The sequence below is a fragment of the Ascaphus truei genome, chromosome 17, assembly GCF_040206685.1.
Source record: "Ascaphus truei isolate aAscTru1 chromosome 17, aAscTru1.hap1, whole genome shotgun sequence".
In the NCBI taxonomy this organism is placed as follows: domain Eukaryota; kingdom Metazoa; phylum Chordata; class Amphibia; order Anura; family Ascaphidae; genus Ascaphus; species Ascaphus truei.
Genome location: NC_134499.1, coordinates 3,423,086 through 3,438,231, shown reverse-complemented (window position 1 = coordinate 3,438,231; position 15,146 = coordinate 3,423,086). Strand labels below are relative to the sequence as shown.

The window sequence follows — 15,146 nt, the reverse complement described above, 5'->3', positions numbered from 1 at the left end:
ATGTGACCAATCATATGGTACAGCAATCAATGGGATTTTCTTCATCCCATTGGCTGTAATACCATGTGATATAGCCATGTGGTTTTAAGGATGTGACGTTTTAACCGCTAAGGTGATTAAGGGGTTAGGGGCCATTAGATTGTATTCTTGCTGGCATCGGAGGACATAGACCTGCAGTATGCTGATGAGGATGCCCTTCATGATGGTAGGGGTAAGTTAAACTTTGTATTTACTTTATTAATGCTGGCTGGCTAATGTTTGGTTTTATAACGGGCAAATGAACTATTATCCATATGTGGATAATAGTAATTTTGCCCATAACTGTACTGTATGTGTTGTGGGGGGTTGTTGGGGGTAGAGGAGGTGGGTAGTAGGGTTGTTGTGGTTTTTTTTGTTTCTTGGGGGTAGAGATATTGGGTGAAGGGGGTAGTAGCCCCAAGGATGGATGTTTAGGACTTCCAGGGGCTAGCGGGACTGGTTATCCCCTTCATCACCATAGCAGGTCCCACTGCTATGGTAGTGAAGGGGTTAACTCCGCCCGCAACCTTCCAGGCAGGTCTAACTACCCACCCTGGGATTACTACCCCTTTCATCCACCCACTCTGCCCCAAGAAACAGGCTATTGAGGTTTAACCCCTTCATTGCCTTAGCGGCCAGCCACTAAGGTAATGAAGCTGTTTTAATATTAATGTTATTACTAGAGTTGCTGACCAGGGGGTCTACAGAGCAGAACCGCATTTATTTGAGGTCCGGGACCCCCTGCTTCCCGAGATACAGGCCCCGATATAGGGTGCCAGTATCTCCTATGCATTTAAATCCCACGGTCACCGTGACGCGAAACATTTAAATGCATAGGAGATACCGGCACCCCATAACGGGGCCCTTATCTCGGGAAGCAGGGGGTACTACACTAGTATTAAAGTTTATATTAAAATATTTTGATGGCTGGTGAGATATGCGCAGGGAGAGGCGGCTCTCTCTGTGCAGCTCACTCTGCAGCTGAAAGAAATCGCCGGTAAGAACTTTTGAGAGAGGTGATCATCACGTTGCCGGCAACTCCCCGTTTTGGGAATTTTGCTATCACAGGTTATCGAGGCTTTCTGAATACCATGATAGCAACACTATATATATATGAAGACTTATAGAATATGGCCCTCAAAGTCTTATCTGACTGTGCTGGTCTGGCGTCTCCGGTTTCTCCAGATGCAGGCGTTGCAGTCCTGCATCCCCCAGAAAGTATTTTGCCCTATCTCTGTGCAGGCTTCTCTGTTGTGTGGGGCTTTTGGTTCCCCACTGTTCCCAGGCAAATCCCTCTGGTGAAAAGGCCAGGATTCCTGCGGGCTGGAGCTCCGTTATCTGTGGAACCCTAACAGAGACTCCAACAGGGACACTGACAAGCAATTACTTCCTGCCTTTTAAACCCTGCTCAATCAGGAATTAATTCAAATCCTGAGGAAGGAAACCTGACACCAGTGTAGCTTCTTTATCCTGCCTTGTAAAGGGAGTTAACTCCTTCACTCCCTTAAGTAACTCCCACCTCAGAGTGTAGCCCCACGCACACTTGGCCATTTAAATTCCTGTCCCCACTCACCCCTTCTCGGGAAACAGCTCGGCCTCACTGGGGAGTCTTATGGACTTTTTTTCTTCTTTCTTGACTTCCATTCTGTCAAAGTTCCTCCCTTCTCTTTAGTCTTTTCTGAGTCTTCCACACTTTTTGACTTCTAAAGGGCTCTATGGATCTGGTGTTCTCTTTAGTGCCATGTATTTTCCTAAGACTATCTTTACTCCTAGCAGTAACTTTCGTTTTCCACTTTGAGGGCCTTATCTGGTACTCAGGACATGAAACATAGAAATGTGCTACCACTTCATTCGTTTGCTGCCATGTTGTGTAGTCATGGTTGAAGAGAACACTGGTGACAAAGTCTCTGTAACCTGTGCAGTCAAACAAGTGTCTCTACAAGTTTTCGCTCTAGCTCATCTTTCCATTTCATCAACTCTTCTTTAACCCGCTTGTCAACGAGTTATTCTACAAGTCGTGCGTTCTCTTTTTCTCTGTGACCATTTGCATCTGGTTCAACATTATTAATCTTGGTCCTTCTACTTTGCATTCTCTGGAAAGCAGACTGTATCACTGCAACGGCCATGCAGATATGCTTATGAGTGTACAGCTTGCTTGGTTATAATATAGGATCTGTATCCGGAATGAATCACCCCAGCAGCTCTCTTCACGTCCCTGTAGTGTCTTTGTTGCTAATACTTCCTAACATTTAACTTTACTAGAATTACACATTTTCATTGGTGACGCATTCTCCAAATTTACTGAAGAATGCAAGCTGCTTTATTCTGGCGATATAGCTGACGTGCCTTCATCCCTCTGTAGGCAGCCTGTACGGTGATAGTCGCAGAGCGTTTGCGCAGATACCTTTCCCTCTCGATCCTTCCTTGGATAAGAACTCTGTAATATTTCTGAAGCGTTGGAATGCTCTTTGCTTTCTTTCAGTGTCCGCTCTGATCTCAGAAAATTCTAACTGGAAACATAAGGATTTGCCTCTTTCTTGCTCCAAGGTGGTGTAACAGGGGAGTTATCCCTGTTCAGGTAATGTACCTCTACTCCAGCAGTGTGGTGGTTAACTGCTGGTAGTCAATTAACAAACACCACCTGCCTGATTAGATGGCTTAGAAAAGCCTGTCTTTTGAGACAGGAAGTGAGACTCCTTAGCTCACACCTGAGCTGAACTTGGAGACAAACAGTCTTGAGCCCTGCCAGAAGAAACAGCAGAGCTGCTTTCAAGACACAGGGGAAACTTCTAAACCTGAATGCTGACACACCCTGAGGAAAAGGGAGCTGAACCAGGGACAGAGAAGATTTTCCCTCCAAACCACAAGGAACAGATAAGACTTTCATTTATGAGACTTTCTATATCTGCTTATTTCATGCTATATGTTTGGGGCTGGGAGACAAGCTTATCTAAAGGAGTTGTGAACTGCATAGTATTTCACTAGAAATACTCCCAAGTGAATAGAAGCTTTGTTTACCCCTTGTTTGGATGGTTTCCTGATGTTAAGGAAACAGGCGCAATAAAAGGCTTATTTAATTTCACTATAATCAGTCTCCCTTGCATACCTCTGTGAGCGTCCGCCTACATATGGTGTCAGAAGTGGGATGAGAGGTGGTCTTTGAAGTTAAAAAGGACCAGAGATTTTTTCTGTGAATTTTTTTTTATGCTTTTTGCCTACAAACAGTCTTAGCAACTTAAAAAAAAAAAAAAAAATCTCATGCAGCAGAGATCAGAGTTAAAGTGATACACACCACTGCACTGAAACTTACAAAACCACAGATGGACTCTTTTCCCCAATCCCAAGAGGAGAGAGAGAGAGACTGCTGAAGAAGGTAAAACCTTATTTGCCTATCACAATAAAGTGTAATATGGTCATTGAAATATGGGGTTTGCCTTCCAGCCATAGTCAGGGTTCAAGAAGTGAGTTAGCCCTTGAAAGGGATAGTCGTTTGTTATTTTCAAATGTTTAGCTGAAGCAGTGAATACAGATGGTGACCCATGAGCGGTACTGATTCTGCAAGTAAAGGCTGCCACACCGCATAGGACTACCAGTTGTGAATGGAGTATATGCAGAAAAATGTGAAAATTGATGCAAGACTGTGCTGAAGCAGGGGAATTTTCAGTAAACAAGTGTTGAGGGTAAAATTGCCTACTAGAAAAAAAGGAATTGCTGAACTGTGTAAAAGGTATCCCAAAGTGTGAAGAGTGAATGTCATAATACCCAAAGTTGAGACTGAACTCAAACAGAAAATCACATTATTTGGCTGAAGCAGAGAGATTGCACCGAGCAAGTAAATGGTGTAAAGCAAACAGAAGTTTTTACCTAGCAACTACACATTCAGCATACCTAGTGAGAGATTACACCTAGCAAGTAAATGGTGTAAAGCAAATAGATGTTTTTACCTAGCAACTGCACATATTGTATACCTGATAAGAGAAAATGCATGCTCAGTACTGCTGATATTGTAAAACTTACCCAAGAAAGAAAAAGTCTACAGAGATGCCTGTGAGAGCTACGACCTCTACAAGCAAAATATGCCCACCTGTAGGACTACCACAATTGGGGGTTCTAGCAAATACAGTGGCAACAGCTGCAATAGCGCCTCCTTAGGTCAGGAAGAAAATTACACCTGATAGCCTAAAAATGGAGGACAAGATGCAGCGTTCCTGTAATGAACCCTACCCCACGGAAGAGTGGCCCTTCCAGTCAAATAAAGAGGAAGACATCTCTTATGGGGAACCCGAACCGAGTCACACCCACAAAACACCCCAAGAATGGTGGGGGTGCCTGAACTCGGCACGAACCAAAAAGACCGCTCCCTTTGATGACGAATATGATCAGCAGGAGAAAGAGCGGGAGCAGTGGATCACTGAATATTTCCGTCAGCTATTACAGTTGCAAGAAAAGCCGGGTGGATCCAGTGACGCTGCTAAAATTTCAAATGAAGATGGAGACCCCAGTATCCCTGAAGGGGCGGTGTCATCCAAATCAAAAAGGCAGAAAAAGAAAAAGAAAAGCGGTTCTTCACTTACCGTGGAAGGAACAGACACGTCCGCAGATCCTATGGAGGAAAAGGGGGCCGAGTTGCCCTGCAGCCTAGAGAAAATGGAAAATTCGTCCCGCGGTTAACCGAATATCCAGAGGGCCCAAGCCAGAAGTCGTGTACCCCAAAGAAGTGTCTGTCCGGTGCCAACAGTGAGGAACCCTCAACCAACCATCCCAGGGAAGCGGAGCCAGAACCAGTGAGTGTCAATCCCTTGACCAGCCCTGAGGATGCCCTGAAAAATGCCAGGCGTGACTGTGATATACTCCGTGAACAATTGAAACAAAAGAAAGATGGTTACGCGGAGCTACTGAAAAATAACGTGAAGCTACAGGAACATGTGCTCGCAATGTACTCTGCAGCCAGGACAGAATTGGACGATCTCAAGACTGAGCTAGATACTGCAAATGCTACAATGTCCGCCATGGATGAAAAGCAGAGCCAATCTGATAAAATGATGACTCAGCTGAAGCGGAAGTATGAGGAGTCACTAAAGCAGATGACAGTCTTTCAGCAAGAGGTTCACACACTTCGCGTAGAGCTGAATGCCTCACAACAGGAGGTCAACAATGTCCGAACAGAGGTGGACGTATCTCAGAAAGAGTTTCAGACACTCCGCAGAGCACTGGATGCCTCACATCATGAGACCAACAGCTGCCGCACAGATCTGGAAGTTTCCAGAAAGGAACTACACAGTCTCACTGAGGAGCTGGACATATCTAAAGAAACTATTGTCAATCTTAATACAGATCTCAAAGTCTCTCAGAAGGAGCTTCAGACCCTCAACCTAGAGAAGGAAGTCTCACGCCAGGAGACTGTCATTCTCAAAGCAGATGTGCATAAATGGAAGGAGGACTGCAAAGAGGCCCTGAATAGTACAGAGACTGAAAAAGGAGAAAATTCAAGATTAAAAAGAGAAAACTTAAAACTGAAAGAAGAAAATTTTCATTGACAGACGAAGTCAAGGAAAAGAATGAAAAGCTGCACGAGCTTAAGGAAATAAATAGACTTTTGGAAGGTGAGAAGTTTGAAGCAGAGCACCGACTGCAGAACCAACTGCAAGGTCTGCATACGCACCTCCAGATGTCCGAGGAGAAGCAGCGAACTCTGCAGGAAGAATATCTGCAGGCTGTTAAAGAAATTTAAGTGCTGCAGGAACGTCTGATGACCCAGTATGTCCCCGCAAAGCAGCATGAGAAACTGAAGGCTATCCTGAGCGTCACCAAAGCATCGCTAGAGGCCAAGCTTAGAACCCAGGTGACCCGGCACAAAAGGGAGCACATGAAGGTCCAGAAACTAAAACAAGTAACTGTGGCCCGAGCAAAGAAATTCATAATGCTTCACAATGCAATAAAAATGTGGAAGCAAGCTCAGAGAAAGCAAAGCGTGCAGATAAATTCCCTGAGAAGAGACTTGCAAGACGCACTCAAAAAACAGGGATCTCTCGCGGATGAGATTACAGTCCTACAAGGACAAGTATTGACCCTGACTAAGCATCAGTATCCCACAGCCTCAAAAACCCATGAAGACAAGGGTACAGTGAGAGCTGGGAATACCGCTCATCTGAAAGACAAGGTTGCAAAATTTGAACCACCTAAGCAAGCACTAGCAAAACCTTCAGCCAACCAACAGGCAACAAAAGAAGGTACACGTGCTGAATCAAAACCAGAAGAATCCTTAGCTGATGAAGCTGAAAAGATGGGACATTCTCTGGAAGTGGGTGTGGAATTGCAACTTAACCCCAAAGAGGCTGAACTAGCAACCCCATTGAGTGGGAAAAGGGCAGAGAGACAGCTTCAAGAGCGGAAAACTCAAAGGGCTGTTTTTAAACACTCTGCAACTGCTGCCATACAGTATGCCTACAATAAGACGAGCACCCGACGCGAGGGAAATCTCATGACCGCGCACGTAGCAAAAAGACTGTACTTAGAAAAAGTCCTCCTCGAGCGACTGAGGAGTGCTGATCTCAAGCACCTTTAGGAGGAGACACGAATAAACTGGAGAAAGGGCTCCAATCCCAGCAGGACTGAGGGTTCTCTTCCTCCATCCACTCTCATTCAAGTCACAGAGATATCTAGAATGAGAGTGGACGGATGGGCTTTGGCCGTGGCAAGCCCGAGCTTCCCACAAACAGGGGAGGTATGTAACAGGGGAGTTATCCCTGTTCAGGTAATGTACCTCTAATCCAGCAGTGTGGTGGTTAACTGCTGGTAGTCAATTAACAAACACCACCTGCCTGATTAGATGGCTTAGAAAAGCCTGTCTTTTGAGACAGGAAGTGAGACTCCTTAGCTCACACCTGAGCTGAACTTGGAGACAAACAGTCTTGAGCCCTGCCAGAAGAAACAGCAGAGCTGCTTTCAAGACACAGGGGAAACTTCTAAACCTGAATGCTGACACACCCTGAGGAAAAGGGAGCTGAACCAGGGACAGAGAAGATTTTCCCTCCAAACCACAAGGAACAGATAAGACTTTCATTTATGAGACTTTCTATATCTGCTTATTTCATGCTATATGTTTGGGGCTGGGAGACATGCTTATCTAAGGGAGTTGTGAACTGCATAGTATTTCACTAGAAATACTCCCAAGTGAATAGAAGCTTTGTTTACCCCTTGTTTGGATGGTTTCCTGATGTTAAGGAAACAGGCGCAATAAAAGGCTTATTTAATTTCACTATAATCAGTCTCCCTTGCATACCTCTGTGAGCGTCCACCTACAGGTGGCCTCTGCTTCCTCAAGTGCGAATTGCATTATTTACTTTTCTTGTTCCACTAGTGTCTTCATTTTTTTCTACCTCGTAAAGCTTCTCATCTCTTTCACTGACCTTGTTAGTCAAATCTGAAACCTTCTCTAGTAGGTTTTTCTTCTCTCCTCTTACAGTCTCTATAGTTTGTCCGACATCTTCAAGGGTGTAATCATATAAATTCAGCGCTGTAGTGAGACTGTGAATCACCTTCAGAGAGACTTCCAATCCAGCGTTTGCCTCTTCATCCCTGGTGGCAGCAGCTGCATTTGAAATCTCAAGGTTAGTCCTCATGTCCTGGAACTCGCTCTGCAAGAGACGCTTTGTCTTCTCCAAAGTTATACACTTGGCGATCGCTACCGACAGACCCCTCTATAGCTCGGTCTTAGCTTCTTGGACTTTAGCAAACTGTCCATGGAGGAGATCATAGTCATGCTTTGCACTTCGTAATGCTTCTTTAACCTGGCTCAAGGAATTGTCAACCTGTTGCTCATCTTTTTCCTTTGCCGTCTCTTTATGAATCCACGCCTTCATCACTGGATATTCCGCCATTCCCAGGAGAATTCCGCCAGTCCCTATAGGCTGCAGAACCTCTTGGCTCCATTTGGAATTACGATTTCCTGACATCGCAGACTCATCGTTAACCGTTTCTGTAACTTCTGCTGTCAGTTCTGAAAGTCTTTTAATTTTACACTTTTTTTCTTTGTTTTGGTAGGCTCTGAAGCATGAGCAGTACTGAGCTCACTTTCCTTGCTCGAAAATGTAGCATTTACTCCTCGCCCCCCACCACGCGTTGCTTACTTTTGCAGTCGCTGGAGACAAGCTTCCTCATACTGCCGGTATTCTTCATTGTCATGAAAGTAAGGACGCGCCTCTTTTGAGTGCCCTGGGTCCTCGTACTCCATACATACTATAGGCATTTCGCTGTCACTGTGCAGCTGTAACACCCGGAGAGTCACGCTGCGATCGGCATGCTCCCCCCTCACCGGCACCACCGCCGGTCCTCCCGCGCCACGCACGTCAGCCTCCCTCCATGCCGCCCGATCGCCGCCACACTAGCACACATCCGTGCACACAGGCAACCCCTAAATAGTGCCGGCTCTGGGCGCACACCCGGCCACTCACGCGGAGGTGCGGCCACACATACGGGAGCACGCTCAAGCCTCTTAAAGGCACAACGTCCCGGACGGCACAAGCGCAATCAGGCACATGGACCCTACTCTGCCCTCTCTAGCTCCACCCCTGGGAGCTCACCAGGACCTGTCTCCTATCACAGCCTGACTCATTCACACACCTCCACCTTGGACCCTCACACCTACATATGCTCAGCTGTGCCACTGGCACTTTGGCTGAGCATAGAACCTGTTGCTGTTCTCATCACTTTCTGCCTCCCTAGTCCTGTCTTGTTTTGCAGTCCCGTCCTTGTGTACCGAACCGGCTTCCTCCTCAACTACTCCGAACCTCTGGCATCTGACCTTGGCTTACGGCAATACGACTACTCCGCTCTCTCCGCTCCCGACCTTGGATAACGGCAATACGACGACTCTGCTCTCTCCGCACCCTACCTTGGCTTACGGTAATACGACTAAGTCCCTCTCTCTAACCCCGGACTTGGCTAACAGTACCTTCGACTATCCGTACCTCTCCTGCCCCGGCCCGGACATCCAGACCATTCTACACTCAAGACGAGCCCTCGTGGCTGTGGGTGGCGTTATATCCTTTCCCACCTCAGCACCGTGGTCCCGTCTCGTTTGTAGTGAGCACAGAGTGACAGCAGGCTGGACTTCAGCAAACAATCAGTTAAAACTCTTGCATCCACATTTTCCTGCATATACTACAATCACATCTGGTAGTCCTATGCAGTGTGGCAGACTTAACTTCCCGAATAAGTAACTTGTGTAGGTTACCGTCTGTATTCGTTTCCCTGCTTCAGTGCAGCTTCGCATTAACACACTTTTCCTGCATATACTCTAATAAGATCTTGTTGCCCTATGCAGTGTGGCAGACTTTACTTCAAGAATCAGTATCGCTTGTTGGTCACCGTCTGTATTCATTTCACTGATTCAGCGTAGCCATTTTGAGAACCCGCAGGTTTTTTTTTTCTTTTTTTCCCACACACCTGGTGGTGCAGACTTTATTCCGAATCAGCACCTCTCGTGGGTCGCAATCTGTAGCCATCTTGCTTACTTTGCTTCCAGAATCAGTACCGCTTGTGGTTCAGTCTGTAGCCGTCTTGTTCGCTTTGCTTCCAGAATCAGTACCGCTCATGGGTCACTGTCTATTGTGAAGCCTGGTTTTGTTGCTTTATCCAGCGCAGTGATACTTGTCTTTCTGCCTGGATTTGTGGCTCTTTCTTCTGTTGCCTTCTGCATGCGTTTCTTCTGCCTACCTCTGGAGACACTGCATCCCACTTCTAGCTCTGTCTGTGACGGAACGGCCTTTGGCGAAGTCAGTTAAAAGTTCACAAGATGCATTTCAGGGTAAAAAAAAACATTGAGTGGTTTTATTTGCTCAACAACTACAACAAAACATTGCGGGATACTGCCCCTTTAAGGCAAAACACTAAAAATAAAATAAACACCTACTCCTATTTAGGAGTCTGACTTAACCTTACTCTGGCCCTTTCTATCTGACTGGCTGGAAAAGCTAGTTCCCAGTCCAAAACATATAAAACAATACCAGGGAACAATATATAAAATCTTATCTGACTGCGTTGGTTCGGCGTCTCTGGTTTCTCCAGATGCAGACGTTGCAGTTCTGCTGCTCCCAGGAAGTCTTTTGCCCTATCTCCATGCAGGCTTCTCTGTTGTGTGGGGCTTTGGGTTCCCCACTGTTCCCAGGTAAATCCCTCTGGTGAACAAGCCTGGAGCTCCGTTATCTGTGGACCTGTATCGTGTAGCTCACCACAAACAAAGCGTGACAGCGGTGCTGAGGTAGGGGATTGGATAATGCTGACCCACAGCAACGCGGGCACGCCTAGGTTGTAGAGTAGTCGTTCAAGCCGGGTCAGGATTATAGATTTGAGAATGGTTAAGGTACTTGCCAGGTTCAGGAGCGGAGAGTTGTGGATTGTCGTAGTTCGTAGCTGTAACGCCTGTATGCCCGCAGACCTGGCCAGTCCCCAGTACTGAGGTGGGTAAGGGTATAACACGCACCCACAGCAGTGAGGGCGTGCACGGAGTGTGGTAATGCGTTGCCGGGCCTGGTAAGAAAGGGTTAACGTATACTTGCAGAGTCCGGGGTGCCAGAAATCGGAGAGTAATGTTCGTGTGCCAGAGTTTAAGGGTTGGAGAGAGCAGCGTAGTGATGTCCGTAAGCCAGTGTTCAAGGGTTGGAGAAAGCAGCATAGTGACGTCCGTAAACCAAGGTTCAAGGGCAGGACAAAGCAGAGTAGTCAAATCCAAAGCAGTACACAAGTTCAAGCCAAGGGAATCCAAACAGGGGCAGGGACAGGAGCCAGCGCTGAAACAGACAAGGGAGCTAGGCATAGACACTGCACACACAGGAGCTACAGGAAAGCTACTGCTGCGGCACAGTTTATTCGAGCATTTGCCCGTTCTGTGCCGCAGCAGTAGCCTGGCGCGCGCCCGAGTGTGACGGGCGCGCGCCGAAGCAGCGGAAGAGCGCCCTCCGATCGGGGCGCTCTCCCTCCCGCTGCCGGGTCCGCCGGGTCCCCCGGAACCCCCTGCCGCCGTCCCGCAGATCGCGGGACACCAGGGCTCCCTCAGGGAGCCCTGGACGCGCGTGCAGGGGGCACAGGCTCCCGAAGACGCGTGACCGCGCGTCACTAGCAAGCCGGGAAATCTCCCGGCTTGCGGATCTGGCCGCACTGCGATAAAGTGTGTCGCCAGTGTATGCAGAGCAATGAGTAAGAGGACAGAGTGGGGTTATAAAGGAAGGAGAACCAATAGGTAAGAGAGGAGGAGCAGAGGCTTGAGTGAGAGTTTGCAGGGATAGGTCTGAGAGAGCAGGGGAGGAGACAGGGAAATAATCAAGAGAGATGGCTTGTAAGCCACGGGGGGCGGAGCTAGGGTTTAGGGGTGGCAGATAACTGGAGCGGGTGCACGCGCCCTCTGTAAGAGTGCTATGCGCATGCACCGCGTGTGTAACAGGGCGCGAGGGACGCACCGCTGCAGGAACGCTCGGCACCGAAGGCGAGAGGGAAGGAGAGGTTGGAGGAGCAAGGTAATGTACAGGCTGGGGGAGTAGAGGCACGCCGAGGGATGCGGGTGGCGCAGAGGGGAGCGAGTGACCGGGAACGCGCCGCACAGTGCAGGGGCCGCACACGTTACCCGAACGCGCGTTAGGGTATGCAAACCGCGCCGCAGAGGAACGGCCGCGAGGGAAGGGAGAGATTGAGGACGCAGGGAAGAGAGAGAGCTACAAGTTGTGGGAACAGAGGTGACGGGGACACGCTGGGGAGAGTGAGTCCCCCGATCCGTTACAGTAGCCAGGTTCAGGATTGGAGAGTATCGGATAGTCGGGGTACGTAGCCAGGTTCAGGATAAGAGAATATTGGATCGTTGGAGTACTTAGCTAAGGTCAGGACTAGAGAAAGGAGAATGGTCAGACAAGCCGGATCAGGAGTGGAGAGAAGCGGAGTCCTAGGTGTTAGCATGGTTCAGGCAACAAGAGGTTAACAGCCAGACAAGGCAAGGTCTCTGGAACAAGGATGTGGCAAGGCACGGCATCAAAATGACTATGCTCAGCAAGGAATGATAGCAGACTGAGGGTATAAATAGGAGGAGCCTCCAATAGCCAGCCAGGGCGGAACCAGGAAGTAAGAGGCGATTGGCTGCTTGTGCACACAGGTATGCCCTATGATGCAGCCTGATCAGGAATGAGGGTGGAACTGCTCGCGCGCCATCCCGCACGCGTCACGGAGGCCAGGGGGCGGAGTTTGAAGCGCATGTCACTCCCATGCCGATTCCTGGGACAAGAGGGGACAGGACCAGTCGCGCATCACGGAGGTCAGGGGGGGGAGTCGAGAACGTGCGTCATTCCCACGGCGGTCCTGACTTTCCCCAGAGTGGGGGCGGAGCTTGACTCGCACATCAGCAGGGAGGCTTACTGAACGGCCGCGTCGTGTGACAGAGATGGGGGCGGGATCTGAATTCACGGGCGGGGGGATCAGGATGCGCAAGGTCCGAGCGCGCATACTGGGACCACGAAACCACGCATCTTGGGTATCCGTCACGGAAGGTTTGTTGGGATGAGGAGACGGTCTGCGACCGCCAGGATGGCGAATCCTCACAGGACCCTTAACAGAGACTCCAACAGGGACACTGACAAGCAGTTATTTCTTGCCTTTAAACCCTGCTCAATCAAGAGTTAATTCAAAGCTTCAGGCAGGAAGCCTGACACCATTGTAGCTTTCTTATCCTGCTTTGCAAAGGGAGTTAACTCCTTCACTCCCTTACAGGTTCCATGACCAAAAAAAAGGTTGTAAACCATTACCTTACATATATACACATATTAAGAACGCTGATGCGAATTCCAGTACTCAATACTTTACTCTGTCTATCCAAATACCACATACACCAACGATGTTTCAGATAATCCAGTCATGAAATACTATTGAAGCTTTAGGGATAGTCTTAAATGTAATTATAAAAATAACGAAAGTCTTGGTTATAATCCTTCTTTGTAATAATCTAGATTTTGTACCTAGCATATCCAAAATATGATCTAAACTCCTGGAAGGTAGCAGGAATTCAAAGAATTTGTGACATGCTCTCAGAGAGTTATAGTAAATCCTTTAAAGATATAAAATATAGATTAAATTTAACCGCAAGAATTGTCTGGGTGCCTGCAAGGTAGACACTTTGTTTTAAACTACCTTTCACATACACTGCAGCCTTATTTAACCCTTTGAGTGCCTTATTGACATACAGTAATACGTCATAAAAAGTGTCATCCTAGAGGCTATTTTGATGTACGCTGTACGTAATGGCCGTTTGCTCAATTTACGGGGCTGCTCGCAATGGGAGCACTGATCGCAAACTACACCGAAGGGAAGGATCCTCTATTTTTCCCTTCACTTCCGGTCCAGCGGCCGAAACCCAGAAGAGCTCACGTGATCTGTCATTGCCGAAGGGTCTGTGGCCAGAAAATTTGGGTTAAAGGGGCACTTCCCCATCTCAATATTTTGTTACCCCCCCCCCTTTTTTTGTATACAATATCTATAGGAAGCAGAGGGTCTCCTGGGCTGAACTGCATTAATTTAAGCTGCAGGGACCCCTTGCTTCCCAAGATGCTTACCGAGAAAGTGCCGCCGATACTGTTCCCTCCAGGGGAAACTGTAACGGGTGCTCACCACAAACAGGACAGGCCCACGAGGCTGAGGTGGGGATGTTGGTAACCACCGAGCACTTCATCACATAAACAGAAGTTTATGCTCAGCCAATTTGCAGCAGGGTTGGCTGAGCATTTAAGGAACAGGTAGCAAATAGCTGGTTAGTACAAGGCTGCAGGGTGATGAATGAGAACCGCCCCCTCAGACATATTCAGTCGACTGATAGGCAGGGGCGGGTAGAAGAGCAGGTGTGGAATAATTATTGAGAGACAGACTTCTCAGAGCCATGCGTAGCCCGCGCGCGATGCCATCACCCGGGATGTCACAGGGACGGAGCCTGAGCGTGGTGTCCCCCAGCCTGGTAGTGCAGCGTGGTCATGCATCTCGTCACGGGGCGTGTCACAGGGGCGGAGCCTGGGCACGTTGCGTGCGGTGTCTGCCAACCTGGAAGCGCGACGTGCGCCAGCCATCTTGTCACAGGACACGTCACGGGGGCGTGGCCGAAGCACAATCCTCACAGAAAAAAAACGGAGGTTTGAATCTAATCTGCCACATGACGGGGGCCAATAGGAAGCCGCAACGTTATCCGTGGTAGCTTCCTAATGGCTCATGTGAATCGGTGAATTTAAACCTCCATAAAATACCAGAGGCACATTGTCTGGTATGCATCTCGGGAAGAAGGCGGTACTCTGAGATGAAATATAACGCTTTTCAGCTACAGAGACACCCTGCGTCCTAAACTTGTTAAAAAGAAAGTGATGGGGGGGTATGGCTTACTTTGAAAGCCTCTGAATAGGGCAGCTCTTGTATAATGGCCTAATTTGTACTATCGGGTCTCTCTCGCACCTGAGGGGGAGTTTGAGTCTAAATAAATGCATACTCCAATGGGAAAATAGACTAGGCAGATCTCTACACTTTAATGAATTGGAGAACATTTTTGAAGCAGCCATCAAAAGTTCAGTTAACCTATCCAAACAAAACGCATATAAATTATTATATCATTGGTACATGACACCAGAGAGACTTAAAATTAATAACTAATTTGTTTCAAAGGGTTCGGTCAGCGAGACTTAATGTCTCATACATGGTTGTTCTGTCCAAAGATTAAATCCGTTTGATCTAAGGGGCTTATTCTATATCCACTGAAGCAGGCGATCAGGCCATTTTCGGATGAAATTTCCCATTGACTTCAATGGTGAATTTCATTTGAAAACAGACCCATCAGTTTCTGATCTGTTGGTTTAATTTCTTGCTTTGCCTCAATTTCTTCACTCTAATGTACTTAGCAGTTCATCCTCTTGACGTCAAGACAAATGGTTGTGAAGTCAATTCTCTACACATCCCTGTCATTCAGGTATGCACTGTAGGTTTTTTCTCTTTTTTTTTTTTAGACAAAAAACTTCATAGTCTAGTGAAAAAAGGATATATGGATTTATTTATGAAACTATTAAATAAGCACATAGATGGGTGGTAATTTATGTTCTGCTTGCATGTGCGTCAAATGT

At 47.7% G+C, this 15,146-nt stretch overlaps 1 protein-coding gene across 1 annotated transcript in view; it reads right to left on the bottom strand.

The window, feature by feature from the left end:
- ENTHD1 (ENTH domain containing 1) overlaps nt 1–15,146 on the bottom strand; it is a 281,812-nt gene that overhangs the window by 182,878 nt on the left and 83,788 nt on the right. The gene's annotated exons all lie outside the window — the stretch shown is intronic.